Source organism: Genypterus blacodes, unplaced genomic scaffold, assembly GCF_046128005.1.
Source record: "Genypterus blacodes isolate CSIRO-AG114 ecotype Tasmania unplaced genomic scaffold, CSIRO-AGI_Gbla_v1 ptg000007l_1, whole genome shotgun sequence".
In the NCBI taxonomy this organism is placed as follows: domain Eukaryota; kingdom Metazoa; phylum Chordata; class Actinopteri; order Ophidiiformes; family Ophidiidae; genus Genypterus; species Genypterus blacodes.
In genome coordinates this window covers 3,206,824-3,228,240 of record NW_027466821.1, presented here as the reverse complement: position 1 = coordinate 3,228,240, position 21,417 = coordinate 3,206,824, and the positions used below count along the sequence as shown (strand labels likewise).

The 21,417-nt window shown below is 42.5% G+C and overlaps 1 protein-coding gene across 1 annotated transcript in view; it reads left to right on the top strand.

Moving 5' to 3' along the window:
• LOC143003595 (chemokine-like protein TAFA-5) overlaps positions 1-21,417 on the top strand; it is a 104,529-nt gene that overhangs the window by 68,949 nt on the left and 14,163 nt on the right. The gene's annotated exons all lie outside the window — the stretch shown is intronic.

The window sequence follows — 21,417 nt, the reverse complement described above, 5'->3', positions numbered from 1 at the left end:
CGCCAAAATACTGTATCATTAATACACCTTTAAATGTCTTTTAGAATTCCATTTTTGTTGAACACCAAAGCCTCAGTGTGAAGTGTCAAAGTCTTTGTGTCCATTCCCAATATGAAGGCTTATAATTGGAGTAAGGTCGGCTTTGAATCGGACCCTCATTGAAAAAAAGATTATATGTTGGTTACCTTTGCATTGTTGGAACGTTGGTAACCATAGTAACAAAAGGCTCATGTACACTTGAAAAGATGGAAGATGAAGTAACAAAAGAGCAGGTCTGTAAACATATTGCACTTAAGACCTGGAATTCTTTAATGCCACTTCATCACAGCTGCTGTTGCAGGATTGGACACCAAAGGAGGTGAAAGAGGCTCAAGGCTCCCGGTACACTTCAGAGAGTAGAAGAAAGAGGATGTGCCAGGGAAAGAGTCTCAAGGCCCTGGTACACTTCAGAGGACAGAAGAAAGGGGACGGAGTGGTGAAAGCGTCCAAGACCACTGTGTGAACAGTGGTCGGCACAGTGAGATGATGTTTTATGCTCCATGCTGGTGGCTTTGAAAGGCTTAAAGGTGGAGAGAGGAGTTTGCAGTGGCTGTATTTACATACCTGTGAAGGCAAGACGGAGAAGTAAAAAGCTACATCCATCCAGAGAATTGTCTTACTTTAATCAACAAAAGTGGAGTGTAGCACGACGAGACGGGCAGCCCAGAGGTCTGTACGGCCTCATGGATACTCACAGCTCATACGTGTTTAGCGTAAGGGTGAGGCTTGACTAGCCTGAACTTACAACTGTGGGACCATATTCTTACAAAACAGAGGAAAGATTACAATGTTTCACACTCACATGATAGGGACTGACCAATCACATCCTGTTTACGCTCAGCTGGGCAAATAAAGGGAGGGAGTTACAGCAAGTGTCGCCTAACAAGGAGTTTTTCCCCAAACACACACACACACACACAAAGCAATGCAGCACCTACACAGCACTCTTAACCTCCTTCCTGAAAAAAAGGATAAACTTGTCGGGTAATGGGAGCAGGCCGGACTGATTTGAAGGTGCACAGATCACATCCAGATTGATGGACAGAAGAGGAAGAGGTAAAGCCTCCGACTACGAGATTGTGTGTTGGCTCGCACTGGCAGGCAAACCTTGCTCCCCGAGTCTAAACTGAGGCCAGAGGTTCGGCCCTGAGGTGGAACAACAGTTTGTGTCGTACAAGAGTACAAGCACTTTTGAGGCCCCAGCTGTTGAAAAGTGCCACACGCTCTCGTCAAAGATTTCCTATTGTACCATCATATAAACGAGCTGTTGTGAGAGTAATTGTGCTATAAATTTAAGTGGGCTGCAGATATTTCTTAGATACGCATCGATATTTCACTGCCGTTATCACTGCCAAGAATCGGCCTGATTACTGTGAACAAACGATGATTGGTAGCTGCCACTGTTGTAAATCCGTCTGTAGAAGTGCTTCGCAATATGGCCGTGTCTTGCGTAACAAGATCCTCAGAGTAGCTTGTGCTTTTGCCTGTGTAACTTGGTTTATTGGCGGGGTTGTTTGGTAGCAGCTTCTGACAAAGATGAGGTGGAAGAATGGAGCGCAGCTTCATTTTGGGGCTTTTAAGGTGTGCATGGCTAAAAGTGGCACACCGCTCTCAATGAAACAGCTAGGCACATTTGTCTGCTAACCAGACCAATTTTGTGACCAATAAGGCACTTAACTCCCATTATGATTCCAGTTGTTCAGCACTGTTGCCTCACAGTGTAAAAGTCCCAGGTTTGGATGCCCAGAGGGGCTGCGGTGGTGGATCCACATCCTCCTGCTTAGTGTGCGGAGGTGTGGAATCGATGATATAAAAAGAAGGCTTGCTTACTTAAACTACTACTTATTATTTGAACAAGAACAATTTTGCCTCAGGTTGTTCAGCCTCGAGGTGTGTGTCTTTGTGTGTGTGTGTGTGTGTGAGCGCATGCCGTAATGAGAGCCTTTCTAGTTCTATTTGCTTCCAGTCATGACTGCAGAGTTGCTGCGCGTCCTCAGAGTAACCCTGACTACTCTCTGCGTGTATTTTTCTCTTTGGCTTTCCTGAAAAGCGTAAACACGGTAGCAAGGCTTTTTGTGTGTTGGTGTGTGTTCACAGCTTTTGTGCAAATTTTAGAGGCCTGCATTGTTTGTGCTGGAAGTAAATCGCTCTCTCGCTGGTTTTAATTCAAGTCGCCCAGTCAGGGTCTGTTTTACACCTGCGATGCCATGTGAATACAATTAACCATCTCGCTGGCACTCTAAATTGTGAAGGTCAGACTTCACTCAGCGGCGCGCTCTGCACCGAGTGGTAAATTGAGATTTCAGACATTTATGAATCATCATTTTGTGGCACCACGGCCGTATGCAATGTCACAACTCATATTTACATACTTGTCAGCTCAGCGACAAAGGAAGCATTGTACTTTGTAGTTATTTATTGAAGCAAAATGGGATAGCCATGCTTTGTAAACTACATGTTTTTTTCTATTATTGAGCTTTTTCACTACACACATTTTTAAACAACAAAATGGAAAGAAAAGTCAATATTTATACAATAGAAAGCAAAGAGTGATTTTGGTAAAATAAACTTCCCTTCACAACATAAAGCTGTGTAGACATATAGGGACACCTAATGTTCTTATAATAACACTTCTATCTATTATGTATTAAAATTAGAGCAGCAAAAAGAAGAAACAATAACACTTTGCGGTTATTGAAACGTCTCCTTTACTTTTCTTGTTTTCTCTTCCAATGAACGTAATGGCAGCAGCAGCAGCTCTAATGCCTCGAAAGGGAACGCTGTCCTGTTGGGTTGTCAAATCCATAAGTGGTAGGGAAGTGAATCGCCCTCCCCGCTTTAGCTTTCGACCCCAGCGGCTCAAACAGACCGACAGAATAGTGTTTACTGAGACCCGTGCAATTAGAAAATGGATCGATAACCCTTGCGTCTCCATTTTATCTGCCTCCACTGCTATAAGTATTTGAGTGCAATCAGACAAAATATCAAACTTAACATAAAAAGACACTGAATCTTTTTGAGAACTTCATTTTCAGCCAGATGCTCATTTTCCTGTACCTCCCGAGTCCATATATGCTGCATTTGGCGCCATAACTCCACGACTTGGTCTCTTTGCAACTCTGGTAGTTGTAGCCTGATAGTAACGGCTGTAGGCGCCCCTTTGTTCTATCCGTGACTTGATTCCGAATCAAAGCCAGCAGACCCAGAACCTCCCAGAGTCTCTCAGGATTATTGTAAGCAGATTCTTTCTTGGTCTCAGCAACCGACTAAACCCTCGCTAGCACGGGCAAGAATCTATCCTTGGTTTTCATTCCCGATTAAGACATCACCAGACCTATATCTCCATTGTAGAGTCTTGTCAACTTGTGTGACAACTTTGACACACTCTGTGCATTTACATCCACTCAATTCTGCCCTTAATGCGATTAAAGGCAAAAGCATGATTAAGCCGTGATGTTTTAAAGAGATGATTAATTGCTTTCATCGCAGTATAAGTGATATAAATTCACTCATTATCGGCTGCAATTCTGTCCCGCAATGCTTTGACTCATTCTATTCTTGCGGAACTTCTTTGATGGCAAGCTATATGCAAGCTAATGTATATGACCTTTGTATCAGCGTTTGAAATGATGACGAACTTGCTTTAACTGCAAAAGTCTGTAAAATACTCTGAGAACTCATCCAACATAACCTTGTAACTTGGCATCATGTTCACTCTGATGATCTAAAACTCCTGTTGGTGCTATTGAAATGAGCAGGAACACACACACACACACACACACACACACACACACACACACACACACACACACACACACACACACACACTTATGCTGAGGCATATCAGGGGTAAAATAGTAGTAAAATAGTTTTATTTGGCTTTTTGGTTCCCAGCTGGGCAGGATGGAACTGAGAGCCAACAGCCCCGCCCCCACCTTATATGGACTAATTACACTTATCATTAAAATTAATGAGCTCATTTGCATGGCGACGCAATTCATGCTGTTTATTAGCAACATGCAGAGGTTGTCGGAGAGATAGAGAGAGATGCAAGTACGTATGTGTGTATCTATTGCACACATGCACAATAGGCCTGTTGGGTTGTGGTGTAAAATAAGTGAGAGCTGCAAATGTGATAGACTGGAGAGGTCAGAGGTCAGGGTCAGGGTTACAGAGCAGCAGCCCTGGAGGAGCCATTTTGAATTCTCTGTGGTCTGTGTTTAACTTCTTATTCACTGAGGCAGCAGCTGATTATGCAGAGAGTGGGACTGGAAAAATGCGAAAACAGAAACGGGCCACACAACTGTCAGCTATCGATCTCTTGCCACTCAAAACTTTTGTTTGCTGTCTTCTGGCTGGAGAAGCTGAAGGATGAGTATGAATGAAGGTGCAAAAGCCTTAGTAGAGCTTAACCTTCCTACTTTGCTCAAGGGCACACAGAAGGCATGATGCTCGCTGTCAGAGAAGCTTCAAATGTTACAGTTCAAAATTGGTCTTTTTTTGACAATTTAACCCTTGACGCACAGCTTCACAGTGAATTCAGATGTGGCTCTCTAAAATTGTTATGAAATGCATTAGAAAGTACTTATTAATTACGGTGTCAAAAATCGAATTAAAGGTATCATATTTTCTTCAGGTCACTTTTTTCATTGTAGCGCTTAAATGGAGAGATCTCATCCAAGCAGAATTCCCCCTTTGGAAAATATTGAAGTGCGCGAATGAAGCATTTACACTTTTGACCTCACTGGTTAAGACTAAGATATTTTCCTGTATTTGATGTTACGAAGGAAAGAACATGTATATATGCACATGAAATTGACACACAGTAAGGGGTATGGAGTCTATACTGACTATGCCGCCACGTTTACAGTTACCCTTAGTGTATGTGTGTGAACGTGTGTGTGTTTCAAGACGTGCATGTGGGGAAGAACGGGGGGATTCCCGCGGGAGACGAGATCATCTCCTGAGACAGGACAAAGTCAATATGGAGAGTTTCACTGAGTCCACGGGGAGCAGGCCACCAGAGGCCGGACTTATACTGACAGATAAAGATGGAGAGGGAGGGAGAGGACTTTACACGTGTGTGTGTGTGTGTGTGTGAGAGAGAAGGGGAAAGTGAAGGAGAATGGGACGGAAAAAACTTTTGTTTATACCCCCGTGCACAGAGCGGCACACATGTACGAGTGTGATGAATTGTCCCTCCGTGTGTTGCCGTATATTCAATAAAGCACTGGCATGTACAAAAATGAAGCGTGGGAGCCAAAGCGGTACACAAGCAACGCATGATGTAATATGAGCAATGAAGTTACGTCTGTGCATCGATATCAGGATCTACGATTGCAACGAACATCCTCTTTATAATCATTTATCTAATGTATTTTTTTCATTATTAAACATCTGAATGTTTTATAATTCCATTTAAAGTTAAACACAGTAATTATGTTGAATATATTTAATCATGATAATTCAATTACTGTGTTTGAGAAGTAGGAGCAATAAGGCGCAAACAGCAAAGCTTCTGATTTCTATAGTAATTTTAAAACATAGTTCTATTATGTAAATGTCAGTATATTGTTAAATATGTTTGACTTATTTAACTGTTCATCTCTATCTACTGTCTCGGCTCAAATGGGGTTTTACTGCAAGCATGTGATCTTAAATTATTAACAGATTTGTGGTTGTCGTCTCTATTTCCGCAATAATAGCCTTGATTCCATTTATCCTCCGTCCCTCCTTTCATATTTTATGCAGTGTTGTCGTGAGTCCTCTGAGTGTTGTTTAGTGAAAGTTTGGGGAAAGTAAGTGAAAGTGAACACATTGACGTGAAAAAGGACAATGCATTTGTTATTTTTAATTCCATTAATCATGTTTCCCTCTTTATTGTGCCGTGCACTCCATCCTGCCTCAGGCTTTATGGCTGCCATGTTGCACACAGGGGACTCTGCTGCCCTGCATTTGGCATCTCAGGTAGCTCTCAGTCCCAGGCTGAGTCCCTTAGTGGAGATGCACACAGCCAGAGATGATGTGATGCCTTCGAGGTCCATCTCAGGGGAGGAAGCAGGGTAACCAGATGTCCTGATTAAATTAGGACAGCCGTCATTGTCAAGAACTCACCCTGATAAAGCAGCTGTAGACAGTTTTGATTTTATGAAATAAATGTTTAATTTCCATATGTGTGATGTGTTGCCAGAGGCCAGATTATGGCATAAATCAGGGACAGGATGACGTGTTTGCTCTCCCCCATTATCGCTCCCTGTCTCCGTCTGACTGAATCAGATTTTACACTCATTACATACATGAAAGGTCACATCAAGTAAAAACAAAGTACAGCTCAGACAAGAATGAAGTAAAAGGTCAAGGTCAAGGTTATTGTCATGGAGGTTGTTTTAATTGTATGATATACAACTAGTGTGAACTCAAACTCAAACTTTTCAAAGTAAAAGCATTGCAATGTGTTTGGCATTTTATTTATTTATTCATATATGATTCTTAATTTCTGTTTTGATTTTAAGAGAAACAGATGGACAGGAGCCTTTAACATGTGTGTGTGTTGTATATTTATATTTATCTACTACAAGGCACTCAGCCTTGTAGTCTGCATGTAGTTCTGTCTGCTCAGGGAGTTCAGTTCCCTATTTATTTCCTTTTTAAGCTAATTTCCTGTGCCACATTGATGCTGTGCTTTGCCACTTAAAAGCACCCTTGTTTAGGTGATTTACTCTGAGTGGCCCGTTATGTTTCCCTTGCCATGATTCACACTCAGTGCTAAAATCAACTCTGCTTAAACCTCAGTACACAGGTAGGATTTATGTGCACCAAACGCAGAGGTGAGTGCACAGTAAAAATAAGATGCATCACTTGGACATACTTTTATGCTTATCATATCATACTGTTCTAGACAAACGTATAGCCCCGATATACCTTACCAAGTTCATTTTGTCAAGGCTTAGATTTGTGGACATTTGTCTTTCCTGGTTGGCCATATAAACAGTCCAAATGTCATGGCTGCGTCAACAGTGAGGGGCCAGTGGGCAAATGTTGGCTTTTTTCTGACGGAGTCACACCAGAAGCAGAAAAGGCAAAAGTGAAGGACTACTCCAATGTAATCTTTCATAGCTTTGCTTTATATATTTTGAAGTATGCTGAAAGACTTAATGTTCAGTGTGATGATTACAGTTATCTTGGTAGACATGGCGTCATCCAAAATGTGGTTGTATTATCTCAGAACATGTTGCAGCAGGGATGCCACAGATTTTACAGTTGCCGTTATCCAGTTAGGAACACATTGTCGCTACGCTCAAGATTTTCATGCTTTCACTCCAGTTGAATTGAGAATTTATCAAACCCTAATATTTCCATCAATGCAGTGTTTTAAAAACTAAAGCTTAATTTTTCGTCTCGACATTGTAGGCATTTGCTGTGACAATATGTTTCCTATAAATCTTATTCATTAGGCCTCAACAGCGCAGTGGCTGAAATGTGAGTAATCCACACTTAATTCTAATCAGTTAAGATATCTGGAAGTTCTTTCACTGAAAAATATTGTGGAAAAATGTGGGAAATGAATTGCAGAAAAAAGTACATATTTGTATATATTCAGAAAAAATATCACGTGATGACTGGTCTGGCTGTAAACAACAAAAAAAGGCCTCCGAAAAATGTACAGTGCAGCTAAAGAAAGCAGTTATATTCTCTCAGTATGATGGCCTGAATTAGTGAGCATGCCATATATCAATCTTTGTAATACTTAACACGGAGGACCCAAAAGCTCTGAACCCTGGAGAGACTGGAATCTGATTGCTTTTGCCAGCAGACAGCAGTAACTAACATGAGCCACTTTTAGTACCTGAAACCAGTGTTTGGGCAGAATGTGGAAAGAAAGACATGCATGTGGAGGTGAATACAGGGGAGAGAAAGAAAAAGAGAGAAAAAGAAAGTTCACCGTCAAACTTGTGCTGGAAGTTGTATGGCCTCATGGGATGAAAGAGCGAGAAAGAGACCAGGCCTCCCTTGTACCAACATTCTCCCATGGTGCCTTGTTGCCGGGCTGCCTTTAAATTTGTCCAGGGACAAAGCAGCACAAGGTATAATCCACCTGCCAGTCCTGCTCAGCATCAGCAGCACCCTGGCAGGAACATTCTGCCCCCACTTAAACACAAAATACCATCAGTGCGGAACAGTAGAACCCATTCTCCGCTCCCTCTCCTCCTCCCTCCCTCTTCGGTGGATTACAAAGGCTCAGCCGGAAAACAGTGTGGGTGGTGTTGTGGAAAGACAGCTGAAGAGGGGGAGAGAGGGTGAGAAAAATGAAGAAAGGAGAGAGTGAGAGAGAGAGAAAAGCAGACATGGTGCTTTAGCGGCAAAGAAGGAGAGGAAACAACATGGGCAAAGAAAGGAGATAAGACGCAGGAACGAAATGAGCGAGGAAAAAGAGAAAGAGCTTTTTTAGTCCTTTCCCACCCTGCCCAGTCACGGGGAGGCCCCCGGGGTAGAGAGCAGAGATTGATCGGTTCATTTGGATCCAAAAAGTGGATCTCTCCCCCCACCAAAAAACTTCTTTCCTTCCAAACCAAATGACAAATGAGCTATCGATTTGTTGTTTACAATCTAGGATGCTCAATGCCCCCTCAGCGTGCATGATGGACTTCATAATGGCCGGGCCTCAGAGGTTTACCGTTGAGGCTCGCCACAAACTGACAGCTCTCCAGGCCGCCGAATCCCACCACAGTATGGCAGGTACTCGTGATCATGTAGTGTTGGACAAAAGTGGGCCAAACGCAGAGACTTAAACATGTCTGCCAAACAGTGAGGTAATATTTCCCCTCATTCTCTTCGCATTTTCGGAAACATAACAGAAGTAAGAGATGTTCCTCCACTTTTGGAGAAGGTGTCAGGATCAAAACACCCACAATCTCTCTCTGGTATTTGCAGCCGAATTGCGACATGATGCTTGGCGAGGACGAGTAAAAAAAAAAAAAAAGAAGCAAAGTCGGGGCGATCAACAGTGCAGCCGCAACCGCCTCCCCGTGTTAAGCATCAAAACAAGCCCAAGGTTATTGTTTCTGTAGCCTTTGCTATTGATCCTCGCTGATCCTTGGAAATGTCAAGTTAAAAACTCCACAGCCCTCAGCCACACTTAGCACACAGTCTGGAACACTGACAAATATACAGAATCCCAGACGCACACAGTCACACACACAGGGAAGATTTTTAACCTAATTTTATTGAGAAATGTAATTATGAAACAACATTATTGTCTGCCAAGTACATCTAATTATTATAGTTATTGGTGTTCTGTGATGAATGCAAATCTGAAATAATGCATAAGCCTCGTAATCAGCGTCTATTCTTCTGTGTCTTAATAACACTCCATTACCATCACCAATAGGCTTTTGTGAGGACGACCGCTTTATTAGATGTTTCACGCAAGAATGTGGGATACTGTGGGAAATGTGTCTCTCCCACGCAAAAACACACACACTCTTCTTGTAGCTCTGATTGCAATTGCATCTTGAGAGAGACCACAACGCAGAGTAGTGTGCAACCATGGCTCAGTATGAGAGCGAGTGCCTTACACCATGCCACTGCAAAGGTAATGTAGTCGCATGGATCGCGGATGGCAGCAGAAGGAAATGTTTCTAACTCGGCCTCATTGGGCCATCTGTACCATTTGGTTCAAGCGTGCTGCACACAAAACACATTTGTCCTAGTTCGTCCTGAGCTGAAGGTACAGGTACCGAAGTCAGTTAAGATAGCGCGCTAATTAAGGCGACTGGGTGGCTCAGGGGAAAAGCACCTCACCGCAGAGATTCTGGTATAATCCTTGGCAGCGTCGGCCCCACTGAATACAATTAGAGACGGCAAAGTCGGCCGTGGCACAACACTAGTGACTCCTACTGGTCGGTATGTCAGTTTCTCCTTTGCACATCGGAGGAAAATAGTTTGAATCATGTTGTCGCAGTGTTAGATGGTGCATTTTGGATACTTGTGTTTCTGAAGGTGCAAATGCCCCAGCAACAAGTTCTTTAGTACAAAAGATTAAATTGTTGTTGACTTCTTCAAATCTGTTGTGTTTTTTTTAACAGTGCAACTATGAATATAACTTGAGTGAACTTTATTGTTCTCATATGTGACCTCTGCCTTGTCCCTCAAAGCAGTGTCGTCATCTATACATGGTTTGATTCAGTAGGAAAAAACAAAGCGTGAGGAAGAGATAAAATCACATTTAGGTGAGTCAGATTTTGATCTGTAACTCAGCACTTTTAAGGCGAGAGTGTGGAGGTGGAGGAATCGCAGCAGGGTAGGCACCTTATTCCTCTGTCCACACGGGCTCCACGGGTCGAGAGGAGAGGAGGGAACAGTAGGGACAGTAGGCAAGGATTGATGCAGAGCTCAGCCATGCAGCACTCTAAATACATAACTAATGTTCCTTGCGGTGCAACTAGAGACCCGGCTCATTTATTGTCTCAATAAAGCTCGTCTGACGGCCTCTGCATCAGCTATCAGTCACAGAAAACAGCCTTAACTGGGTCAAGACCGCTGAGGTGGGGTGGGGGTCGGGTAGGCGATTGGAGGGAGGAGCGGTAGGAGTCCAGCCTCCGTCTCTCTCCATCTTTGTCGCTCGACATCTTTGGAGCAGCGGTGGCGGCAGGCACAGCTGTTGCCCGGTTATCGCTCACACTAAATGGAGAGAGGCTTTTGAAATTCGGAGTAGCGGGACAGATAGACTTGGAGCGTTTATCCTTTTGAAACGCACACACACACGCGGGCGAGTGAAGGACACTCGGTGCATGCTGGGTACACTGGAGTTAATGCGCCCGCCCGCGACGAACGTCTGAACTCGCTGTCAAATGTGTTAAGTTCTTGTCATAAAATTTAGTTTAGTTTAGAGTTATCAGCCTATTTTATATTCGATGTAAAGCGTTGAGAGGCTGCTGAAAACAAATCTTGCTTCAAGCCATAAGCCCGATTCTGCCTGTTGAACATCCTTCTTACGGTTTTTGTTGTAGAAGCACTTTTCTCAAAGTACAAGCACTCTCATTGTGGCCTTTTCCAGGCTAGAAAATTGTCAGAGGGAATAATAACGCAGGCTGCTTTCAGGTTGGAAAAATGGTATGATTTTGAACCTACATGGTATAATTCAATAAAATAATGCCTGATTAGTCTATAAAAAGTGTTTTTTAAATAATAGAGATGAATCATCAGTGTGCTATGTGAAAGGCTCCAGCAGGAACAAGTGATGAGAAACGCAGAGGAAGTAGCATGAGGTGAACTTAAAAGGTAATGTGTTGGTTTGTTTGGAAAAGAGTAAATGGAGCGCACCTGTCATCTTCACATACAAAGAGCTTTTAAGGAAAGAATTGTCGTGTTATGTTGGGAAATAATGTGCGATAAATAACTTTAAAGGCTTTAAGAATGTGCGACATCCAAACACAGAGCGGAAGAAATTGCACACCAGATAAACAAGCCACAATAAACTAGATGTATAACGTCCCTGTTCGTTGCTTGCTTTATCACCTTTTTGCAACAATTGTCAATCTAGGCGTCAAACATGCATGTTTAAATTGGTAAAATAGAAATCCCACTTTTCTTCTCCCTGTTTTTCAGTTCTTTGAATCAGTTTTCAATCACAAATCCGTGAGTTTGAATCTTATTTTTTAAACCCACTTTTCCTCCATTTTGCACGTCAGAAATTTCATAAATCCAATACCAAGGCTTTGTAGATTTTAGATGAGATTATTATCATATTGATTTATTTCTTCACTGTGTCTTTCTTCTGTCTCTTTCACTCTTGTAGCCATTTTATCCAACATTTTATTTGAGTGCATTCTAACCTGAAGGTGCCCGCCTTGGCCTCTGTGCTCTCTGCTGTATTTTTACCTGCTCTGTTTTGCTTTGTTTCAATGCCTCTTCGAACATCTGATCCTATTTTTACTCTCGCACCCACATGTCTGAAAAGCACTTTGAGCCACAAAACCCTACTGATGAGACTTGAGATGAGATTTAAATTCCTGCTCTCTAAATCAAAACTTAATAACGTCACACGCTCTAGACATTCTTGGGTTCTTTTTACCGAGTTAATTATCTGAAGAGTGTTTTGGTTGAAAACATCAAATATTCCATTAATGTTTCATTTTGTTTTCTGGCTCTAATTATTAAATTATCCGGCTGAATAGTCAATGAGATTTCAGCTCGTAGCAGAAGGCAAAGAACTTTACAGCAACATTGAAAGAGCACATTTACAGCTTGCTTTGATACAATGAACAATAGTAAGTCAATTAATAAACATCAATATTTATACTGTCTTTTATCGGCTCCATGGTGATAGAAGTGGGTGGAGCCAACTGAGCATCTGTAAGCCAACCCACCTCTTACCTTATAAGGATGTGGTCTGACTAACTTAGCGATTTGCTTGCCGGGTGTAAACCTTTGAGAGAAAAGACAAACTTTCAGATTCAGCATTCAGAGACTGAAATTTGATCAATAAAAATATTTTCCTAAGCATCTTGTGGCTTTAGCTGACAGTCTTCATTGTGAGCAGTGTGTGAGTAATGCTTGTGAGGGTTCCAGCCAACACACATACACGCAAAAGCACAAACATTCATGGGACATATTCATGGATGCATAAACAACAGCAGACACACTCACTCTATTTACAAAGAACAGATGACCTGTAAATAATAAGCACAAGGCAGAAACCAGGGAAACCCAACAGTCTTTTATAAGCCGCCTTATACTAAACAGCAATGATTATGCTCTTATCTTCTTCGGGGACTGTATTGAGTTGAATTATCATTCATGCTGTATTGCTGTTTTGCTTAATTGGAATTTGTTTAGCGGCCTTTGTAAGGGAAGCAAACAGGGAATAAACAGATTTATGGGGAGCTCTGCCAAGTAAAAGGTTATGCATAATTTAAGGCGGATTAGTTTGGATGTAGAGGTCACTAAGGCTAAATAGACGAATAATAAAGTCCAGGAAGAAGAAGCGGGAATGTTGAGGGTCTACGTAGGTCTGTACCAGGAACCCACATTAACGCAGGCATTAAAGCTTGTGCACACATGTTCACACACAACCTCAAAGTGTGTGCTGCATTCGAAACAGAAGGCGAAGGAAATGAGCGAACTAATTATGTCAGTGTGTTTATTTCTGTTTTTTAGCCAGAAGGCACTGTTCCACTTTTGTCTAAGTATGTTTGTAAGTATGTCACTATGCCATCATCATCAACTTCAACGTACCCACCGTTATTATTGGGCTTATGACGATGATGACAACTGTCAACATCAACATCATTACACAACTAGATCATTTTGCTTTCCTGTCCATTTGTCTTATTTTCTGGCCATCTGCAGCTTTTAACATTCACTACATTGGACACAATCTGTCACTAGGTGGCGTTCTCAACTTCTCCCAAGTCCGCGCAGAGTAGAAAAACTGTTTGCGTATCTGGATTGTTTTGAAATTTGATTTAGCATGCTGTTTATTTAAGATTTAACAATCTGTTTAAGTGTCTGTGTAAGATTTTGTTATTTTGTGGACAAAATACCAGACTCTTCCTCATTGTTGCTTTGGCCCTGGGGACATTAATGTGTTTATTTCTTAACATGAATATACAAAAGTGTTCCATTTTCAGCTTTTCACTTGACGTATCATTTGACATGTCTAAAATGATGATAAATAGATGTCAGGGGTGTGAGCAGAGTTTTAGCTGGAACAATATTAACCACATGGGGTCATTTTGGCTCCTCACATGGATACAATCGTGATTCTGCTTGTAATCATTTATGCCTCTGCCATTGCCCTTGAGCAAGGCACAATAGGCTGTAGACCTGGAGCTTGATTTGGGCTCGGAGAAAAGAGTTGGTCCCTGGGAGCATGTTTGTCCACACATGTTCAGCCATGGCAGAGGTATGCTCTGCTTTCTAGTCAGTGCCTTGCTTTATTACCACTAATGCACCCAAGTAGAATGACTCAAAGTTTATGTGAAATGCAATGCAAATGTGTTGTGCGGGACCTTACAATCTGTAGTTTTTGTCAGGCAGCTGCCTCCAGGTGTATCTGTCAGGGATTTACCATTCACCGCTGATGTACTGGTGTCTCTGTAGGCACTGGTTGTTAAATGATCTCCTTCCCACACACTTCTGTTCACACTGACATTTCTTCCTCTGGCTCACAGTGCCTCTGGGCTCTGTGCTGTGTGAGGGAACGTGTGTGTGTGTGTGTGTGTGTGTGTGAGAACAAATCAGGGGCTGCTGTTGGCGTTCAGCTGTGGGGAAATGTCAGACCACATCTGCGAATGAACGATATCGCCGGTACCTGGTGGCCACTGCACGCACACACACACACACACGGAACCACCGCAAATAAAAAGAAGCCTGGGGCAATGGCATGCCACAAACCTGCCAGTTATGCACCATACAATGGCACCTTGGGTAAACAGTATGCAGAGAGAAGGAGTGTGTGTGTGTTATAGCTGCAAGGGATGCAAGAGTGGCTATTTGGTCACGGAGTAACAAAGGGAATGGATTTTCCTGCTTTTCACAATAAAATTCCTAATCAGTCGCAAATTCATGGGGCACTTAATTAGCGTTTTCTCATTGTGTCTCAGACTTTTCAGCGCAGTAGATTATAGCACACAACCGAGAAGCAATTAGGCCACTTAACGTTCACTTTAAATTGTTTACCACCACAGATTGAGAATTATGTTTTTGTTCTGAGACTGAAAACTCCACCATCCTCCACTTTTAACGACACAGGTGCCTCTAATAACATAAACGATGTGCCTGAGTGACAGTGACGTCCATTTCTATTTTTCATCATGCTGAATTTTATGTTCTAAAATAAGTACCAACTGTACAAAATTGGTCTGGGACATTTACAAATTACAAGTGAGTTCAGGAAAATAATCCAAACCCCAAATACAAAGTTTTTATTTTTAAAGGCAAGGGCAATGTGTGCCCTTCTTATTTTGCTTATTTAGCAGACAATAATAACAAAACACTACAAAAGCTGCAATACAGCTAAAAAAGATTTACCCTGAACATAGTTATATTAAAAATTGTAAAAACTTGTAATTCTTAGAAAACAATGAACTATCAACGCAGACTAAGAGCACTCTCTCGTTCTAATGCCATACCTGTCATATGCACGTTGGTAAAAGATCATTCAGTGTACTCAAGTGCACACACACAGACACACACACACATACACACACACACACACACACACACACACACACACACACACACCCACCCACACCCACACCCACACGCACACGCACACACACACACACACACACACACACACATACAAAATGTATGCACACAGAGCTGGGGTCTGTAAATGTCAGTCAGCATGCTATCTCATTATTTCTGCCTCTTGAAGTTTCACAAGTGTGGATGAGCTGTTTGGGACACTCTAATTCCACACAAAAAAACATCCTCTGGCTTTTTAGAGAAGGGGCTGACAGCATTTATTGCAGAGAAGCTCATCAAGGCCGCCAAACAGTTGGAATAATCTTATAAAAATCAGGAAAGGCAGCAGACTGTAAAGGAACTGAGAGAAAACGGGAAGAGAGGGATACAGACGGGAGTGGACATGAAAGTGTCAGGGAAAATGGTGACGAGAGGAGGAGGAAATGAGCTCGGAGAAAGTCGAGGGGCGGCGAGCTGGTGGCTAATTACAAAACGGAAGGATTTATTTCTTTGCTTTGGCTTTTCTTCCACATTCCCTCTCCTAATTCCACCAAGGCTCCATCCAGGTTCAGGGAACATCTGCCCACCGCGGCAGGTCAGATAGTCCAGTTAATTATCCCGGCGGTTGATCCTCACTAAAACGAGACAGGGAGGGGATTTTGCGCGATGAAAGCCCATCTCAGCTCCTTAATAACACTCAGCTGGACCTTTCCGAGCCCACTCTTATATGATTGGGTCGCTTGGCGTGCCTGCAAGGAGATTACTGTGTGTCTGTGCGTGCGTTTGCATACGAGCTGCACATGTGACTGTGCGTTATGGGTTTGTGTGCATACTATCCACTGTATTAACCCCTCTAACCCCGCCATTTTTGAAAACACTGGCACACTGAAATGGAAAAGGGAACAGCAGGAGAGCCATGCATGACTGGGGGCTCATTTGAAAGGCAATATTGTCGAGTTTCATTTAGTACCAGCCTGAAAGACAACCAGCACAAGATGAGCTCAAACATGGAGGGAAAGCCAAGTTTTTGAGTTGTCGTCTTCAGTATATCCCGTTCGAATCGCAATATCTAGGAGTCAAATCGGAAATTGCGGGTATGTGTTTGGCTCTCATGTGCTACAGGGAGATTTGCAGAGGACGCAGTGCATAGGGAGCAAATGGTGATAGATTCATAGCACTCCATTGTGAAATGAAGAAGCGGCAAATTTGCTTAAAAGGCTCTTTGACTCTCCATTATCAGGCGCGGAGAGTCAGAGCTGCACACGATGCATTAGTGAGCAGAAGGAGGGCAGAAGTGGCAGAGAATTGACAAAGAGCAGAGAGAAAGCGCTTATGTATTCTTGTGAGGATGAGGTTTGAATGTACAGCGTGTGTGTGTGTGTGTTCCTTTGAGTGTGTGCAACTTGTAAACAACTCATTCTAGTGAATCAAGAGTGATGTTGATTCGTTGCCATCTGACAGCAGTTCATTCTTGGCAGGGAATGGCACATGCACACACAATGTTGCGCAGCTTAACGTTAACTAGCGCGAGCATGTTACAGACAGTATATGACTCCTGCTCACACCGCTGAAATAAACAAAAATAATGAACAACACGATGTGAGCCATTCCGCTCATCACGCCCCATTTGTTCAAAGCGACGATTGGGCTGTGGATTCGGCGAGACGCAGCACCTACGAGACGAATGGCGCGCAGGAAGTCAAGCCAGCCGAGCGGCAACAGTGACCACCAGCAAAACATCAGAGGAACTGATCGAGCACGAAGAGATTCATTTAATGGCCTTGCGTATGATTTAACATGATGATCTCTTTGTTTGTTCCTGTTTTTGTTTGCATCATGGAGCAAAACAAATGACAATACCACACAATAATAGACAGCTCCTTATTGGCTGGACATTCAGTTTCCATTGTCCTCCTCATTCATTGGCCAGTCCTATGATAGTTGGTTGGACATTCAGCGGTGTAAGATGTCCATTAATGATGAGAATCATGGAGTTTTGAAGGTAGTTCTTTCCTGCTGCGTAAAATATTTGCTTTTGTTACTAAATTCTGATTAATATTTGATCTTTAATCCCTGACAGATGTGACATTGTCGTACATTTAGAACACTGTTGGGTTTCCACTGCTTCGAAAGGACGGAACACTGATCTACTTCCTATTTGGGGGGAGAATAGCCGTAGTTGCCGAGAAGATGACCTTTTTGTTTATGTTGCCTGTCAATGTTCATGCAGCTTTGCCCCGGGACACATGCACAGCGGAAAGTACAAAGAAAGTAACGGCCATCTTGAAGAAGGAACATGAGATGCATTTCAGGATTTCGTCTTTGTGGACATACTGCTGAAAATAGTATTGTTAATATGATTGGCTACTGCAGCAGCCATGTCGGGTGTCCTGCTGCTGGTCGTGCTCCCTGCTGGACAAATGTGATCTGTACAGTATGTAATAATCTCAGCACATCGTTTTATCTCAGCACCGTCTTTTGACAAGTGCTGTAGTGTATTTGTTATAACAGGCCTTTATCGGATCGGTGCCTTTTTTTGTTCTCGCTCTCTCTCACATACACACCCTTGCACGTGCCTCTTCTTCTTCTTCTGCCATCGCAGCCTTGGCAAAGCATTAGACAGGATTTATTAGGCCAAGACGCTGGCTGTTGACATGAGTGTGATCTACCATTTGGTGGGAAGATAAGTGTCCCATGGAGGGTGTAATCATGTTCTCCCCCTCTCTGCTCCTTATCTCCTGCTGATGAAACCACGGCTGATACCTTCGCTTCCACATACATAGCAGCAGCAGATATGTCTGTGATGTGTGTGTGTGTGTATGTCTGTGTGTATGTGTGTGTGTCTGCGTGTGCGTGTGCGTGTGTGTTATGGCTGGCTCAAACGCCACAAGATAAGATATATGATGGTTTTATTTTATATCAGCTTTGAATCTTGAGGGTTTTTAACATAAACCAGTGGCGTCACTTTGACAAGACGTAGTAAAAATATCAGAAAAGACATTTTGGAGACAAGTTTATTGACGGTGAGCCAAATATGACAGGTCGTGTGTTGTGTTTTGAGCTGTTTTACCCTCTCTGACAGATTGTTGGTGTGTGGTGGAAGCTGTCAGTAAACATTGCATGTATGTAATGTAAATTACCCTGACAACACTTCTGTCAACTTTACATCTCAGTTTTGTTAATGTTGCAGTTTTGATGGTCGGTACATTCGCCTTTCAGTTGCCATTTAACAAGCTGCTTTCTGAAAACATAAAATGGCTACGAGACCAGAATACACACATGAAAATCACTCTGCAAGCCCATCCTTTTTTTGAATCTTTATTCCCTCTGAGGGAAAATGTCGAACTACAAAGGCAAGTAAATAAATAAATAAATGTATGACCCCAAGTTTTCTACACGAAAAAAATTCACAAAAAGAATGAAGTAATTGATTCATAAGACAAAAGTGTAAGTAATAATGCAGATTTCTTCCAAATTAAAAATTCAACCAGCAAATGTTATGTCATACTAAAATATGAAAGTCATATCACAACGATTTGATGATTTTTATTTGTAATTTTGAAGCCATTTATATTTTATCGGTTGCGCGTTCTGAGCGTAAAATTCATTCTTCTGTAAGCATTTACCAGGCCAGGGTGGCCTCGCTGGATGGTGATTCAGTCGAGAAACAAAGAGCGGCCCTGAATTGCGGAAGCGACCTTGCTGCCAACATTCATTAGATGAATTCTCAGGAATGTGTTGAATGAAAAAAGACGAAGGAAAAAATGACTTGTGGCCGACGCTGCCCGGCCTCATGTTATCGCGGCTGACGTGTTGTTCCTTTCGTCACAGTGAATGGTTGCGTGTCCGTCGATTGATCATCTCAGTTTCTCCTCTGCCCGCTCGGCACCCTTTTCCATTTGCAAGGTCGGGGTCTGCTCATATCCTCGCACTGCCATTTCACATCTCTGTTAGCTGGAGCTGAGACTCCTGAATGGAATTGATTCAGTTGTCAGCCAATCTAGAGATAATTAATCATCGGCGACGCCTAATCACATTCAATTCTTTTCTTTAACCAATGATAACGGCGTAGATTATGCATATATGCATCGTACAAGTCCCTGGATCTCTAGCTGGTAAAGAATTGAGTCATAACTGGAGGATCACTCACAGCCTTGGCGGAGGTATGTGCTCGCTGAGTGCCTTCTAGCATTTCAAATGTGACCCAGATCCAAGCTAACAAGCTATGCTAAGGGCACGTCTTTGATGATATGCGCTTTGGCGCCGTGCAAACAACTTTCACCGCCGCTCACGCGTAAGCAGCCCCTTTCCAAAATTGAGGTCAACAGATCGGCCGGCACAGCGAACATGGTAGGATGTTAATTGCTGGTATAATGTAGTACACCTGTCTGGAAGAATCTGCACTCGTTACTCTCCCCCCGCCTTTTATCCCGGTTTTGCCTTTAATTCGTCACCCATCTGGATTCGAGTCACACGCGAGTCGCCGTCGACGAGAACCAACAGCAGCGACGAGTAATTCAACCTCAGCGAACTGCTTTCAAACACACTGGTGACACAATTTCCAGCTTATTGTTGACCGTGCTGACATAGTGTTTACTATCTGGTCCTGCAGTAACCCTAAACGTACACACTCATACCTACTCTACTGTACTTCATGGTTGGATTGATGTACAGATTTTGGTTTTCTTGGAAACGTTAGCATCGGCGCACAAACCTTGCTAATGATCTATACGCGCTGGGTGTTGACAGCCACTGAAGGTGCCCTCGGAGCAAATTTATAGATATGGAACTGAGGACAATTCCCACATGTTTTATAAGCGAGCCACCATCGCGTGAATGCCATAGTGAGAAAAACATGATGTACTGTACGCCCGTCCTATAATTCATCCAGAGTTTCAGCGTTATACATTAAAGCACGCCATTTTCCATCCATAAATGCATACCAATATGAGGCTGATTTTACGGATGCCTCGTTCTTTATCTTCTTCTGCATTCTGTAATGGTCAAGAAAGCGAATTGAACATCCTTATCCTTTAGTATGACTTCTCCCTCTCTCGCTATCTCAATTGCTTTTGGCTTCTTCTCTCTCTTTAAGGTCTTGTGTTATATTTTAAAATACAACACGGACTTGTAATCTGCCCGACAACACCTCATTATGACTATGAATATTTTTTTCTTCCTGTTTTTCTTTCTAGTTCTGCATGACACTTTTTACTGTTGGGGAGGATTGTTTGTCAGACTGTAAGTCACGCCTCGTCTCTGGCTGTTGGGCTGATATATGATCACAGTGGTGCCGTTTCAAAAGCGTCAGGTTTAATGTAAATTCTCCAAAGCCTCAGACATATTTTTTTTATTTTTTCATATGCAGATTGATGCTTCATGCCGCTTCTCACCTCTCACAGAAACAGCATAGGTAACTGTATGTATTACGTCTGCGCTCTGTTATCGTTTCTGACTGCCGTTGCAATGCGTCTGCCTCTTTTTATGATCAAACCTGCTGGTACTGTGGTGCATCCTTTAGTGACAGTATCCTACAGGCTTACAGGGTCGGTACCATTCTGAGATGGGATGTTATAACTTTTGATTGAATACCGTGCCTACAGAGAGTTGCATAATCTGATTTTCTCGAGGCAGAATCCAATAAATCAGTAGAATTCCATTAAAACGCTAATCTCTGCATTTATTTATGTTGTTTGGTAAAGAGGTTTGGAGCACAGCAAATTGATGTTTGGCAGGAGATTTCAGATTAAAGAGTCAAAATGTCAGCTTTCTGTGTCTGTACTGCAAAATCAACAATCTCTTTTTCTCTATACATCCCTACACTCAGCAACCACACAAACCGAGTGAATGCAATGTGGCACACACAACTGTCAGTGACTCCTGCTGTGTGGTGGGAGTTCCCTCTCCTTCTAGGTGGAATGGAATAAAAGGAGGACTCATTGTTTGAGATTACAGTAGTTATACCATACATATTCTCCACCAACAATTGACTGCAACCTCGCTTTTCCTCATTGAGAGAAACTCTAACTTTATAAATAACTAACGCTTTATTTATATTGTTGATATCACATATATAAAAGCAATTGAGGTTGGGAAATGCACGAACAAAGCAAATAAAGTTCAGGAGTGAAGCGAAAGAAAAACACAAAATGGCAATTGATGCAAAACCAACTTGACGATAAAGAG